Genomic DNA, 16166 nt, shown 5'->3' on the forward strand with positions numbered 1-16166 from the left:
ACCACCTTACTCACAAGCCCCCTACTACCAAACACCTCATTATGACCCTAATTCTTATCCACCATACCAACCACTTTATGAGCCATATGAACCATACATGGAACCACCACCATTCCAACACAATTACTCTCAAGAACCACCTCAATTGTATGAAAATCTCCAACCACAAGATGAATACCACTTTCCACCACAACCTCCCATGGAAGAATACTCATGTCCTTTAATCCAAGAGTCATATGATCCTACCCATGATATCCAAGAAGAACAAGAGTCAAGGGATCATTTCAAGGAGACATTGGATCAATTTCAAGCAACCATGGAGTGTTTTGTGCAACAAATGGAAAGAATGGAAAATATTGAACCACCACAACCTCACCAAGATGAACCACCTTCCAATTATGAAACTTCCCTCCCAAATAATGAACCTTCCTTTCCACCATCACCTCCCGATGAAGCCCCCACGCACGGATTGAGAGACCTTGAATCTCATATCTTAAGGCGACAAGAGGAGGATGAGAAGAAGTTCAAGGAGCTAGGAGCCAAGATGGCTATCCTAGTGGAAGCCGTTAGCAATATGGCCTCCTCCCGACTAAGTCTAAGCAACCAAGGCACTCCCATTGACGAATGTGGAGAAGCAACCAAAGGGCATAGTGAGGGAGTGAGTTTAGAGCTTCAAGGTGAAGAAGAGGAGTTGAAGAAAGAATTGCCACTAGGGGAGGAAGATGAGACAATTGAGCCGGAAGGAGTGGTTGAAGACCTAGGAGATGTTGGAAGTCCATGGGAATGTGAAGTCATAGAGCCCTCTTTCAAGAAGCTTGATGTTGATGTTGAGGAGGGTGTACAACCTCCAAGGCATATCATGGTGGAAAACTTTAAAGAGGTTGATCAAGAGATGGATTCAATCATTGAGGAGTTCCTATCTACAATTGAATCCTCTCCCATTGGGCTTGACATGGAGATCAAAGAAGAAGATGCACAACCTCTCATGCCCTTGGTAAGCAATGAAGAAGAGATCGAATTGGAAGTGAGCCACCAAGAGGAAGAGGTTGAAATTGAAGAAGCTTGTGAAGAGGTGGAGATAGTCAAAGAATAGCACAAGTGAGTGGAACTTGCAAGATCATTAGGACCACCCCTTCCTAAGTCACCATCCAATACAACATTCAAGTGGGTGAAATTCTTATCCCTAAGCTTTAACTTCTCACTTGAATATGGTTTGCTTGAGACGGATGGGCAACTTAGAGCTCTTTGTGGAGTCAAGAGCAAGAGAGAGTTGTGTAGTGGTTGGAAACATCACTCTAAGTTCATAATGGTTGTATGCTCGAAGTTAAATGGAAATGGTTGGTGTAGAACCAAATTGCATGGGTCTAGGAGAATGTTTGGATGCTTCTTTGAGAATTCCAAGGCTAAACCACCCAATTGGAGCTATGATGATCAACTTGAAGATGGGTGCAAAAACAAGATTTGGGATCCGGAAATATATGAGGATCAATTTTGGGAGCTCATATCTTGGGAAGAATCTCACCCAAGCTTGGTGGAAATGGTTGGAAATTCTGACAACCAATTGAGGAGCAAGCATTCTTGGAGGATCAAGGATGAATACAAGCATAAGCCACCATGACAAGGAGCCTCCCAAATATCCAACTTAAGGACTTAAACTAAAAGTGCTAGGTGGGAGACACCCCACCATGGTAAATGATGAGCGGATAATTTATACGCTTTTTGACATTGTTTTTAGTATGTTTTTAGTAGGATCTAGTTACTTTTAGGGATGTTTTCATTAGTTTTTATGTTAAATTCACATTTCTGGACTTTACTATGAGTTTGTGTGTTTTTCTGTGATTTCAGGTATTTTCTGGCTGAAATTGAGGGACTTGAGCAGAAATCAGATTCAGAGGTTGAAAAAGGACTGCTGATGCTGTTGGATTCTGACCTTCCTGCACTCAAAGTGGATTTTCTGGAGCTACAGAACTCGAAATGGCGCGCTTCCAATTGCGTTGGAAAGTAGACATCCAGGGCTTTCCAGAAATATATAATAGTCCATACTTTGGCTAATAATTGACGACGTAAACTGGCGTTCAACGCCAGCCTTCTGCCCAAATCTGGCGTCCAGCGCCAGAAAAGGATCCAAAACCAGAGTTGAACGCCCAAACTGGCACAGAACTTGGCGTTCAACTCCACAATTGGCCTCTGCACGTGCTACACTCAAGCTCAGCCCAAACACACACCAAGTGGGCCCCGAAAGTGGATTTATGCATCAATTACTTACTCATGTAAACCCTAGTGACTAGTTTATTATAAATAGGACCTCTTACTATTGTATTAGGCATCTTTGGATTACCTTATGATCCTTTGATCACGTTTTAGGGGGCTGGCCATCTCGGCCATGCCTGGACCTTTCACTTATGTATTTTCAACGGTAGAGTTTCTACACTCCATAGATTAAGGTGTGGAGCTCTGCTGTTCCTCAAAGATTAATGCAAAGTACTACTGTTTTCTATTCAATTCTTCTTATTTCGCTTCTAAGATATCCATTCGCACCCAAGAACGTGATGAAGGTGATGATTATGTGTGACGCTCATCATCCTTCTCCCTTATGAACGCGTGCCTGACAAACACTTCTGTTCTACATGAATTAAGCTAGAATGAGTATCTCTTAGATCTCCTAACCAGAATCTTCGTGGCGTAAGCTAGAATGATGGCGGCATTCAAGAGAATCCGGAAAGTCTAAACCTTGTCTGTGGTATTCCGAGTAGGATTAAATGATTGAATGACTGTGACGAGCTTCAAACTCGCGATTGTTGGGCGTTAGTGACAGACGCAAAAGGAGGGTGAATCCTATTCCAGCATGATCGAGAACCGACAGATGAATAGCCGTGCCGTGACAGGGTGCGTGAGCATATTATTCACTGAGATGAGGGGATGTAGCCACTGACAACGGTGATGCCCTTGCATAAAGCCAGCCATGGAAAGGAGTAAGACTGATTGGATGAAGATAGCAGGAAAGCAGAGGTTCAGAGGAACAAAAAGCATCTCCATTCGCTTATCTGAAATTTCTACCAATGATTTACATAAGTATCCCTATCCCTATTCTATTTATTATATTAAATTCGAAAACACCATTATCCATTTATATCTGCCTAACTGAGATTTACAAGGTGACCATAGCTTGCTTCATACCAACAATCTCCGTGGGATTCGACCCTTACTCACGTAAGGTATTACTTGGACGACCCAGTGCACTTGCTGGTTAGTTGTATCGAAGTTGTGAACCATGGTATTGGCACCATGTTCTTGGCGCCATTGCCAGGGAAAGAAAGAGCCGTAAACTTTACATAATTAAAGTGTAATCACGATTACGCGTACCAAGTTGCTCACGTTGCCAGGGATTGTTCGAGCCTGGACATCACAATTTCGTGCACCAAGTTTTTGGCACCGTTGCTGGGGATTGTTTGAGTTTTCGGCAAGCTTTTGGTCCGGTAACATCAGTGCCAGATTCCCTTTTGATCCGGCAACAGCACCAAGTTTTTGGCGCCGTTACCGGGGATTGTTCGAGTTTGGACAACTGACGGTTCATCTTGTTGCTCAGATTAGGTAACCTTCTTTTTATTTTATTTTCAAAAATTTTTTCAAAAATATTTTCAAAAAAAAAAAATTCTCTTTTGTTTTCGAAAAATATAAAAATGTTTTCAAAAATTTTATTCAAGATTTTTAAGAATGAATTCTAGTGTTTCATGAAGCATGTTGAAGCCTGGCTGGCTGTAAAGCCATGTCTAAATTTATTTGGACTGAGGCAGCAATTTGTTATCAAGATCAATATACTCTCGTGTTAAAGACTAAAGCTTGGCTGGCCATTGGCCATGTCTAGTGCTTTGGACTGGAGCTTTCATTGAAAGCTTGGCTGGCTAGTGAGCCATGTCTAATTCCTGGACTGAAGCTTTAAGACTAACATGGCAAGATTCCTGGAATTCATATTAAAAATTTTGGAATCCTTATTTTTCCTTTTTCTAAATAATTTTTCGAAAAATATAAAATAAAAATCCAAAAAAAAATTAGAAAATCATAAAAATCAAAAATATTTTGTGTTTCTTGTTTGAGTCTTGAGTCACATTATAAGTTTGGTGTCACTTGCATATGCATCTTGCATTTTTTCGAAAATTCATGCATTCATAGTGTTCTTCATGATCTTCAAGTTGTTCTTGGTAAGTCTTCTTGTTTGATCTTGATGATTTTTTTTGTTTTGTGTCTTTTCATGTTTATCATATGCATTTTTGAATTCTTAGTGCCTAAGCATTAAAGAATTCTAAGTTTGGTGTCTTGCATGTTTTCTTTGCATTAAAAGTTTTTCAAAATTGTGTCTATGATGTTCATCTTGGCATTCAAGGTGTTCTTGGTGTTCATCTTGACATTCATAGCATTCTTGCATGCATCACATGTTTTGGTCTAAAAATTTCATGCATTGCATAATTTTCATGTTTTTCATAAAAATTTCAAAAATCAAAAAAATATCTTTCCCTTTTTCTCTCCTCAAATTCGAAAATTTGGATTGACTTTTTCAAAAATTTTTTAAATCAAGTTGTTTCTTATGAGTCAAATCAAATTTTCAATTTGAAAATCTTATCTTTTTCAAAATCTTTTTCAAAAATCAAATCTTTTTCAAAATTATTAGTTATTTTCGAAAATAACATGATCAATTAATGTTTTGATTCAAAAATTTGAAGTTTGTTACTTGCTTGTTAAGAAAGATTCAAACTTTAAGTTCTAGAATCATATCTTGTGATTTCTTATGAATCAAGTCATTAATTGAGATTTTAAAAATCAAATCTTTTTCAAAACTAACTTCAATCATATCTTTTCAAAAATATCTTCTTATCTTATCTTTTTCAAAAATATCTTTTCAAAATATCTTTTCTAACTTCTTAACTTCTTATCTTTTCAAAATTTGTTTCAACTAACTAACTAACTTTTTGTTTGTTTCTTAACCTTTTTTAAAACTACCTAACTAACTCTCTCTCTCTCTAATTTTCGAAAATATCTTCCCTCTTTTTCAAAAATTTCTTTTTTATTAACTAATTATTTTTATTTTTAATTTTAAAAAAAAAATTTCGAAAATTTCTAACATTTTTCAAAAACCATTTTCAAAAATCACTAACTCTTTTTCAAACTAATTTTCGAAAATTATCCCTCCCTTTCCCATCTCATTCTATTTATTCATTCATATCCTAACATCTCATCTCACATATCTAGCCTCCTCACAGTTGTGTTTCTTCCATTATATTACATTCTTTGTCTCCCCCTCTCCTTCTACTCACACAGGGATCCCTATACTGTGGTATAAAGGATCTCCATTATTATTATTATTTTTCTGTGCCTTCTTCTTTGTCATATGAGCAGGAGCAAGGATAAGAACATTCTTGTGGAAGCAGATCCAGAACCTGAAAGGACTCTGAAGAGAAAATTAAGAGAAGCTAGATTACAACAATCCAGAGAAAACCTTTCAGAAATTTTCGAACAGGCAGAGGAGATGGCAGCCGAAAATAATAATAATGCAAGGAGGATGCTTGGTGACTTTACTGCACCTAATTCCAATTTACATGGAAGAAGCATCTCCATTCCTGCCATTGGAGCAAACAACTTTGAGCTGAAACCTCAGTTAGTTTCTCTGATGCAGCAGAACTGCAAGTTTCATGGACTTCCATCTGAAGATCCTTTTCAGTTCTTAACTGAGTTCTTGCAGATATGTGATACTGTTAAGACTAATGGAATAGATCATGAAGTCTACAGGCTCATGCTTTTCCCCTTTGCTGTAAGAGACAGAGCTAGAATATGGTTGGACTCTCAACCCAAAGATAGCCTGAACTCTTGGGATAAGCTGGTCACGGCTTTCTTAGCCAAGTACTTTCCTCCTCAAAAACTGAGCAAGCTTAGAGCTGATGTTCAAACCTTCAGACAGAAAGAAGGTGAATCCCTCTATGAAGCTTGGGAAAGATACAAACAGTTGACCAAAAAGTGTCCTTCTGACATGCTTTCAGAATGGACCATCCTGGATATATTCTATGATGGTTTATCTGAGCTATCAAAGATGTCATTGGATACTTCTGCAGGTGGATCCATTCACCTAAAGAAAACGCCTGCAGTAGCTCAAGCACTCATTGACATGGTTGCAAATAACCAGTTCATGTACACTTCTGAAAGGAATCCTATGAAAAATGGGACGCCTATGAAGAAGGGAGTTCTTGAGGTTGATACTCTGAATGCCATATTGGCTCAGAATAAAATATTGACTCAGCAAGTCAATATGATCTCTCAGAGTCTGCATGGAATGCAAGCTGCATCCAACAGTGCTCAAGAGGCATCTTCTGAAGAAGAAGCCTATGATCCTGAGAACCCTGCAATAGCAGAGGTAAATTACTTAGGTGAACCTTATGGAAACACCTATAACTCAACATTGAGAAATCATCCAAATTTCTCATGGAAGGATCAAAAGCCCCAACAAGGCTTTAATAATGGTGGAAGAAACAGGTTTAGCAATAGCAAGCCTTTTCCATCATCAACTCAGCAACAGACAGAGAACTCTGAACAAAATGCTTCTAATTTAGCAAATCTAGTCTCTGATCTATCTAAGGCCACTGTAAGTTTCATGAATGAAACAAGATCTTCCATTAGAAATCTGGAAGCACAAGTGGGCCAGCTGAGTAAAAGGATCACTGAAATCCCTCCTAGTACTCTCCCAAGCAATACAGAAGAGAATCCAAAAGGAGAGTGCAAGGCCATTGACATAAGCGCCATGGCCGAACCTATGAGGAGAGGAGAGGACGTGAATCCCAAGGAGGAAGACCTCCTGGGACGTCCAGTGGTCAATAAGGAGCTTCCCTCTGAGGAACCAAAGGACTCTGAGGCTCATCTAGAGACCATAGAGATTCCATTGAACCTCCTTATGCCCTTCATGAGCTCTGATGAGTATTCTTCTTCTGAAGAGAATGAGGATGTCACTGAAGAGCAAACTGCCAAGTTTCTTGGTGCAATCATGAAGCTGAATGCCAAATTGTTTGGCATTGATGCTTGGGAAGTTGAACCTCCCTTGTTCATCAATGAACTAAGTGATCTGGATCAACTGACATTGCCTCAGAAGAAACAGGATCCTGGAAAGTTCATAATACCCTGTACCATAGGCACCATGATCTTTAAGGCTCTGTGTGACCTTGGTTCAGGAATAAACCTCATGCCCCTCTCTGTAATAGAGAAACTGGGAATCTATGGGGTGCAAGCTGCTAAAATCTCACTAGAGATGGCAGACAGCTCAAGAAGACAGGCTTATGGACAAGTAGAAGATGTATTAGTAAAGGTTGAGGGCCTTTACATACCTACTGATTTCATAGTCTTGGATACTGGAAAGAAAGAGGATGAATCCATCATCCTAGGAAGACCTTTCCTGGCCACAGCAAGAGCTGTGATTGATGTTGACAGAGGTGAAATAGTCCTTCAATGGAATGAGAACTCCCTTGTATTCAAAACTCAAGGATCTTCCTCTGCAACCATGGAGAGGAAGCTTGAAAAGCTTCTCTCAAAGCATAGTCAACCAGAGCCCCCACAGTCAAACTCTAAGTTTGGTGTTGGAGAGTTTCAACAAAGCTCTGCACATCTGTGAGGCTCCATGAGAGCCCACTGTCAAGCTATTGACATTAAAGAAGCGCTTGTTGGGAGGCAACCCAATGTTTTATCTAATTCTTATTTTTATTGTTTTTCATGTTTTCTTAGGTTCATGATCATGTGGAGTCACAAAATAAATAGAAAAATTGAAAACGGAATAAAAAACAGCAGAAGAAAAATCACACCCTGGAGGAGCATCTGTCTGGCGTTCAGCGCCAGAACAGAGCATGGTTCTGGCGCTGAACGCCCAAAATGGGCAGCTTCTGGGCGCTGAACGCCAGAACAGGCATGGTTCTGGCGTTCAACGCCAGAAATGGCACACAGATGGGCGTTGAACGCCCAAAATGGCCACCAACCTGGCGCTGAACGCCCAGAGTTGGATACAAAGGCATTTTTACATGCCTAATGGGTGCAGGGATGTAAATCCTTGAACACCTCAGGATCTGTGGACCCCACAGGATCCCCACCTACCTCCACTCACTTCTTCTCACCACTCTCTTTCACACAACCCCATAAACACTCTTCCCTAGAAACCCCTCACCAATCACCTCAAGCTCTCTTCCCCACTAAACCTTCACCACTCACATCCATCCACTCTTCCCAATAAACCTACCTCATAAACTCCACCTACTTTCAAAATTCAAAACCAATTCCCCACCCAAACCCACCCATATGGCCGAACCAATACCCCCCTCCCTTCCCTATATAAAGACCTCCATTCTTCATCAAATTCACACAACACACCCCTCTACACTCCTCTTGGCCGAAACCACATATCCCTCTCCCTCTCCATATTTCTTCTTCTTCTCCTTCTATTCTTTTGTTTATTGCTCGAGGGCGAGCAATATTGTAAGTTTGGTGTGGTAAAAGCATAGCTTTTTTGTTTTTCCATTACCATTGATGGCATCTAAGACCGGAGAATCCTCTAGAAGAGGGAAAGGGAAGACAAGAGCTTCCACATCCGAGTCATGGGAGATGGAAAGATTCATCTCCAAAGCCCATCAAGACCACTTCTATGATGTTGTGGCCAAGAAGAAGGTGATCCCTGAGGTCCCTTTCAAACTCAAAAGAAATGAGTATCCGGAGATCCGACATGAAATTCAAAGAAGAGGTTGGGAAGTTCTAACAAATCCCATCCAACAAGTCGGCATCCTAATGGTTCAAGAGTTCTATGCCAATGCATGGATCACCAAGAACCATGATCAAAGTAAGAACCCGGATCCAAAGAACTATGTTACAATGGTTCGGGGGAAATACTTAGATTTTAGTCCGGAAAATGTGAGGTTGGCGTTCAACTTGCCATACATGGAAGAGAACGCACGCCCCTACACAAGGAGAGTCAACTTCGATCAAAGGTTGGACCAAGTCCTTATGGACATATGTGTAGAAGGAGCTCAATGGAAGATTGACTCCAAAGGCAAGCCGGTTCAACTAAGAAGATTGGACCTCAAGCCTATAGCTAGAGGATGGTTGGAGTTTATTCAATGCTCAATCATTCCCACTAGCAACCGGTCTGAAGTTACTATAGACCGGGCCATCATGATCCATAGCATCATGATTGGAGAAGAGGTGGAAGTTCATGAGATTATACCTCAAGAACTCTACAAGGTGGCTGACAAGTCCTCCACTATGGCAAGGTTAGCCTTTCCTAACCTCATTTGCCACCTATGCAATTCAGTTGGGATTGACATAGAGGGAGATATCCTCATTAAAGAGGAAAAGCCCATCACTAAGAAAAAGATGGAGCAAGCAAGAGAGCCTAGTCATGGAGCTCAAGAGGCGTATGAAGCTCATCACCATGAGATTCCGGAAATGCCTCAAATGCACTTTCCTCCACAAAACTATTGGGAGCACATCAACACCTCCCTAGAAGAATTGAGTTCCAATATGGGACAACTAAGGGTGGAACATCAAGAGCACTCCATCATGCTCCATGAAATAAGAGAAGATCAAAAAGCAATGAGGGAGGAGCAACAAAGACAAGGAAGAGACATAGAAGAGCTCAAGGACATCATTGGTTCCTCAAGAAGGAAACGCCACCATCACTAAGGTGGATTCGTTCCTTGTTCTTATTTCTTCTGTTTTCGTTTTCTATGTTATGTGCTTATCTATGTTTGTGTCTTCATTACATGATCATTAGTAGTTAGTAACTATGTCTTAAAGTTATAAATGTCCTATGAATCCATCACCTCTCTTAAAAAAAAATGTTTTAATTCAAAAGAACAAGAAGTACATGAGTTTCGAATTTATCCTTGAACTTAGTTTAATTATATTGATGTGGTGATAATGCTTCTTGTTTTCTGAATGTATGCTTGAACAGTGCATATGTCTTTTGAAGTTGTTGTTTAAGAATGTTAAATATGTTGGCTCTTGAAAGAATGATGACTAGGAGACATGTTATTTGATAATCTGAAAAAAACATAAAAATGATTTTTGAAGCAAGAAAAAGCAGCAAAGAACAAAGCTTGCAAGAAAAAAAAAATAGGCGAAAAAAAAAATAGAAAGAAAAAGAAAAAGCAAGCAGAAAAATCCAATAATCCTTCAAACCAAAAGGCAAGGGCAAATAAAAAGGATCCCAAGGCTTTGAGCATCAGTGGATAGGAGGACCTAAAGGAATAAAATCCTGGTCTAAGCGGCTAAACCAAGCTGTCCCTAACCATGTGCTTGTGGCGTGTAGGTGTCAAGTGAAAACTTGAGATTGAGCGGTTAAAGTCAAGGTCCAAAGCAAAAAACAAAGAGTGTGCTTAAGAACCCTGGACACCTCTAATTGGGGACTCCAGCAAAGCTGAGTCACAATCTGAAAAGGTTCACCCAATTATGTGTCTGTGGCATTTATGTATCCGGTGGTAATACTGGAAAACAAAGTGCTTAGGGCCACGGCCAAGACTCATAAAGAAGCTGTGTTCAAGAATCATCATACTGAACTAGGAGAGTCAATAACACTATTCGAAATCTGAAGTTCCTATAGATGCCAATCATTCTGAACCTCAATGGATAAAGTGAGATGCCAAAACTATTCAAGAGGCAAAAAGCTATAAGTCCCGCTCATTTGATTGGAGCTATGTTTCATTGATAGTTTGGAATTTGTAGTATATTCTCTTCTTTTTATCCTATTTCATTTTAAGTTGCTTGGGGACAAGCAACAATTTAAGTTTGGTGTTGTGATGAGCGGATAATTTATACGCTTTTTGACACTGTTTTTAGTATGTTTTTAGTATGATCTAGTTACTTTTAGGGATGTTTTCATTAGTTTTTATGTTAAATTCACATTTCTGGACTTTACTATGAGTTTGTGTGTTTTTCTATGATTTCAGGTATTTTCTGGCTGAAATTGAGGGACTTGAGCAGAAATCAGATTCAGAGGTTGAAAAAGGACTGCTGATGCTGTTGGATTCTGACCTCCCTGCACTCAAAGTGGATTTTCTGGAGCTACAGAACACGAAATGGCGCGCTTCCAATTGCGTTGGAAAGTAGACATCCAGGGCTTTCCAGCAATATATAATAGTCCATACTTTGGCCAAGAATTGACGACGTAAACTGGCGTTCAACGCCAGCCTTCTGCCCAAATCTGGCGTCCAGCGCCAGAAAAGGATCCAAAACCAGAGTTGAACGCCCAAACTGGCACAGAACTTGGCGTTCAACTCCACAATTGGCCTCTGCACGTGCTACACTCAAGCTCAGCCCAAACACACACCAAGTGGGCCCCGGAAGTGGATTTATGCATCAATTACTTACTCATGTAAACCCTAGTGACTAGTTTATTATAAATAGGACCTCTTACTATTGTATTAGGCATCTTTGGATTACCTTATGATCCTTTGATCATGTTTTAGGGGGCTGGCCATCTCGGCCATGCCTGGACCTTTCACTTATGTATTTTCAACGGTAGAGTTTCTACACTCCATAGATTAAGGTGTGGAGCTCTGCTGTTCCTCAAAGATTAATGCAAAGTACTACTGTTTTCTATTCAATTCTTCTTATTTCGCTTCTAAGATATCCATTCGCACCCAAGAACGTGATGAAGGTGATGATTATGTGTGACGCTCATCATCCTTCTCCCTTATGAACGCGTGCCTGACAAACACTTCTGTTCTACATGAATTAAGCTAGAATGAGTATCTCTTAGATCTCCTAACCAGAATCTTCGTGGCGTAAGCTAGAATGATGGCGGCATTCAAGAGAATCCGGAAAGTCTAAACCTTGTCTGTGGTATTCCGAGTAGGATTCAATGATTGAATGACTGTGACGAGCTTCAAACTCGCGATTGTTGGGCGTTAGTGACAGACGCAAAAGGAGGGTGAATCCTATTCCAGCATGATCGAGAACCGACAGATGAATAGCCGTGCCGTGACAGGGTGCGTGAGCATATTATTCACTGAGAGGAGGGGATGTAGCCACTGACAACGGTGATGCCCTTGCATAAAGCCAGCCATGGAAAGGAGTAAGACTGATTGGATGAAGATAGCAGGAAAGCAGAGGTTCAGAGGAACGAAAAGCATCTCCATTCGCTTATCTGAAATTTCTACCAATGATTTACATAAGTATCCCTATCCCTATTCTATTTATTATATTAAATTCGAAAACACCATTATCCATTTATATCTGCCTAACTGAGATTTACAAGGTGACCATAGCTTGCTTCATACCAACAATCTCCGTGGGATTCGACCCTTACTCACGTAAGGTATTACTTGGACGACCCAGTGCACTTGCTGGTTAGTTGTATCGAAGTTGTGAACCATGGTATTGGCACCATGTTCTTGGCACCATTGCCAAGGAAAGAAAGAGCCATAAACTTTACATAATTAAAGTGTAATCACGATTACGCGTACCAAGTTGCTCACGTTGCCAGGGATTGTTCGAGCCTGGACATCACAATTTCGTGCACCAGTAAACTCTTTCCGCTCTCTTTTAGATTTGGTTAATAAGTGATTGAAGTTGCCATTGTAGGTAGTTCTTCTTATTTTCTATACTCCTATGCATTTTGCTTTTATTGATAGGTTGTTTGTTACATTCATGCTTTGATTAGAATAGTTGTTGTTAGGTTACATTTTGCTTGTAGTATAAGTTTTATTTCTAGTGTATTTGAAAATTTTTCAAAAACCAAAAAGATTTTTTTTGTTAAATTTGAAATTTGCTTGCTTTAGAATGTTTATAGATTAGAAGAGTATTAAATTCTGTATTTGTGCTTCCTAAAAAAAAAAAAAAAACGGGAATCGGCGCCCAAGCGCGCAGTGCGTGCACGCGCGGGTGGTGCATATCACACTCCCGGTACAAAAACCAGAGAGTTGTGCCCACTTTATGCCTACTTTATGCTAGGCGATCCGCGCGTAAGCACGCATGGCACACGCGCGCCGATTGTCCCTGTCGCATCCGCGCCCAAGCACGCATGGCGCGCGCGCGCGGATTGTACCTGCTGCATCCGTGCTTAAGCACGCATGGCGCATATGCACGGATTTGCACCCTGTTTTCCTCCTTTCTCTTTTCTCCTTCTTTCTTCTTCTCTTCTTCTTTCTTTCTATTTTTTTTTCTTCTTTTTCTTTTTCTTCCTTTCTTAAATTTTTTTTTTTAAAAACAAAAAAATAAAATAAAATAATATATATATATATATATATATATATATAAAATAAAAAAAAATTTCTTTCTCTTCTCTTCCAATTTCTTTTATTGCATTTGCTTACTTTCATTTATTGCATTTTAATTTTGTTTTTATAACTTGTTCTTATTTTATTTTCTAAGTTTCTTATTTTAATAATGGTGTTGAATTTTCTTACTCAATTGTCGAGAATTTCTTGGTTAATCTCGGTGCTTCTTGACTTGTTTGATATTGATGGGTAATGAAATTTCTAATTCAATGCTTAACCCTTGATGATCCTTGTATCCTTTGTGCATTGATATGAACTCGCATGTCTTTCATGACCCACTCTTTCTATTTGAACTTGATGCTTTTGAGTGCTCTTCATGCTTTAACTTGTTCTCGCATCAAGTATTAGTTAATATGCCTTTGCTTGAATTGCTTTCTCACTCACATGTTGTAACTACCATGTATTTGAGAATTATACTCTTACTTGGCATTAGCCCTCGCCTATGTTCTATTTGCTTTGATATTTTTGTTATAGACGTAATTTTCTTTCTTTTTCTTTCCTTTTAGGTTGGTCACCAAGAAGGAAAGGAATGAGAAAGCTTCTAAATGGGGCAACAAACAAGTTCATCCCCACAACCTTTTGAAGGAGCTCATCAATTGTAGCAACCCGTCCACCTTGCTCTCCTTTGCATGCACCGAGGACGGTGCAAATTTCTAAGTGTGGGGAAGTCGTCCGACCGATCTCCATGGGTAACAATTTCTTTCTTTCAACACCAATTCTTGATTTCCTTTGCTAGTTAGTTGTTGCATTGCATGATAGGTTGCATGATAATTAAAATTTGTACATATTTGAGCATTTTTTTTATGTTAGGACTACTTGGTTAGGGTGATGATTTCTTTTCCAAGAAAAATTATTTTAGGGCACCCTACCAATTTGAAAAAAAAAATTGTGACAAACTTGCTTGAAGAATTTATTTTGGAACATGGTTTTTGAGCTAAGAACACAAGCATGTGAGTTTTGAGCCTAATTGTGTGGTTACATCATATAACCACCTATTTCCATTCTTGTGTGCATTGTTCTCTTTCTATGATTGTAATCTTTGATTTGTTTGATTCTTTATGTCCATTATTCTATGTATACATGCATTTATATGATTGAGGCCATCATTTCATTTAACTCACTTACCCAAATAGCCTACCTTTCATCAACCATTGTTAGCCAAATTTGAGCCTATTTAATCCCTTTTGTTCTTAATGTTAGCACATCACTACCCTTAAGTGAAAAACAATAAATGTCCTTAATTTGGATCTTTGATTAGCTTAGGCTAGTGAGAGTGTTTATCATTTGGGTATGGAAAACTTGGGACATTGGTTGAGGTAAAAGTGTAATTTTTATTTTTGTTGAAAATATTGGGAATTGGGTACATATTCATGCATTAAATATGTAAAACCATATGCATTGGTACGTTTGTATATACTTAAAAAAAATGTGTATAGAAAAAAAAAGAAAAATATATAAAAAATAATAATAATAAAGAAAAAAATAGAAAAAAAAAAGGAAAAAGAAATAAAAAGGGGACAAAAATGCCCCAAAGTAAAGTTCAATAAAAATCAATGCATATGGAATGTGAATTAAAGAGGATGCATGAGTATGTGAAAAAGTGGGAATCATGGGAGCTAGGTATTGTATTGGAATTGTATAGGTTGTTATATGTGTTTAGTGAGAGCTTAGGCTAATCAAAGATACAAATTTCAAGCTCACTTGACCATATGCATCCCACCTTGACCCTAGCCCCATTACAACCTATGAATAAGTCCTCATGATGAATGTATGCATGCATTGAATAATTGTTGATTGTTAGATGAAAAACAAATCTTGGAAAGCATGAGTAGAAGAGAATTGAGTGATCGACCCTATACACTAAAGCGACTAGAGCGGATACACATCCGGTGAGGGTTCGATGCTCAATTCCTTGTTCTCGGCTTTCATGAGCGTTCTTCTTGCAAGTCTATTTGTGCTTTATTTTGATATTCAAAGTGGTAGGATTCATGAATCATCATATGATCTTAGCCCAACTTATTCATACATGCTCTTAGAGATTGATTTACTTTTGACCAAGTAGGTAGAATCATTTTATATTTAGTTGCATGCATGTAGATAGGTTTATATAGTTTATTTGCATTGAATAAATGTTCATACCCCTTTTCTTGTCCTTCTTTATTCTTAGCATGAGGACATGCTTGGTTTAAGTGTGGGGAGATTTGATAAACCCCGATTTCGTGATTTATCTTGTGCTTATTTTGGGGGATTTTATCAACTTTTCTCACATTTATTCAATGAAATAGCATGGTTTTGCAATTCTCCCTTGATTTGTGCTTAAAGGTGAAAACATGCTTTTTACGCCCTAAAATTGGTGATTTTAATTCACTTTAATTCCATTCGATGCCTTGATGTGTTTGTTGAGTGATTTCATGTTCGTAAGGCAAGTATTGGATGGAAGAAGTGAGAAGAAAAGCATGCAAGTGGGAGAACTCATGAAGAAATGGAGGAACCGTAAAGCTGTCAAGCCTGACCTCTTCGCACTCAAACGATCATAACTTGAGCTACAGAAGTCCAAATGAGGCGGTTCCAGTTGCGTTGGAAAGCTAACATCCGGGGCTTCAAAATGGTATAAATTTTGCCATATGTTGCTTCGCGTTCAGGGGCGCGCACGCGCACTTTGCGCGCGCGCACCGATGCTGTCCGTGGCCCACTTTTATGAAATCGCCCCCAGCGATTTTGCAGCTCATTTTGGGCCCAATCCAACCCATTTCTGATGCTATTGAACCCGAAGATTGAAGGGGGAATGAACCAAGTAGTCATAGTTTAGTTTTCATCATGTTTTAGGGTAGAATTCTAGAGAGAGAAGCTCTCTCTTCTCTCTAGAATTTAGGG

The 16166-nt window shown here is 39.2% G+C and overlaps 1 non-coding gene across 1 annotated transcript; it reads right to left on the reverse strand.

Moving 5' to 3' along the window:
- Positions 1–5917: 5917 nt before the first annotated feature.
- On the reverse strand, positions 5918–6025 carry LOC112760996 (small nucleolar RNA R71). Its single transcript, XR_003181406.1, has one exon. It is a non-coding gene; the product is annotated as a small nucleolar RNA R71 (small nucleolar RNA).
- Positions 6026–16166: the final 10141 nt, after the last annotated feature.

The sequence above is a fragment of the Arachis hypogaea genome, chromosome 16 (genome assembly GCF_003086295.3).
Source record: "Arachis hypogaea cultivar Tifrunner chromosome 16, arahy.Tifrunner.gnm2.J5K5, whole genome shotgun sequence".
Taxonomy (NCBI): Eukaryota; Viridiplantae; Streptophyta; class Magnoliopsida; order Fabales; family Fabaceae; genus Arachis; species Arachis hypogaea.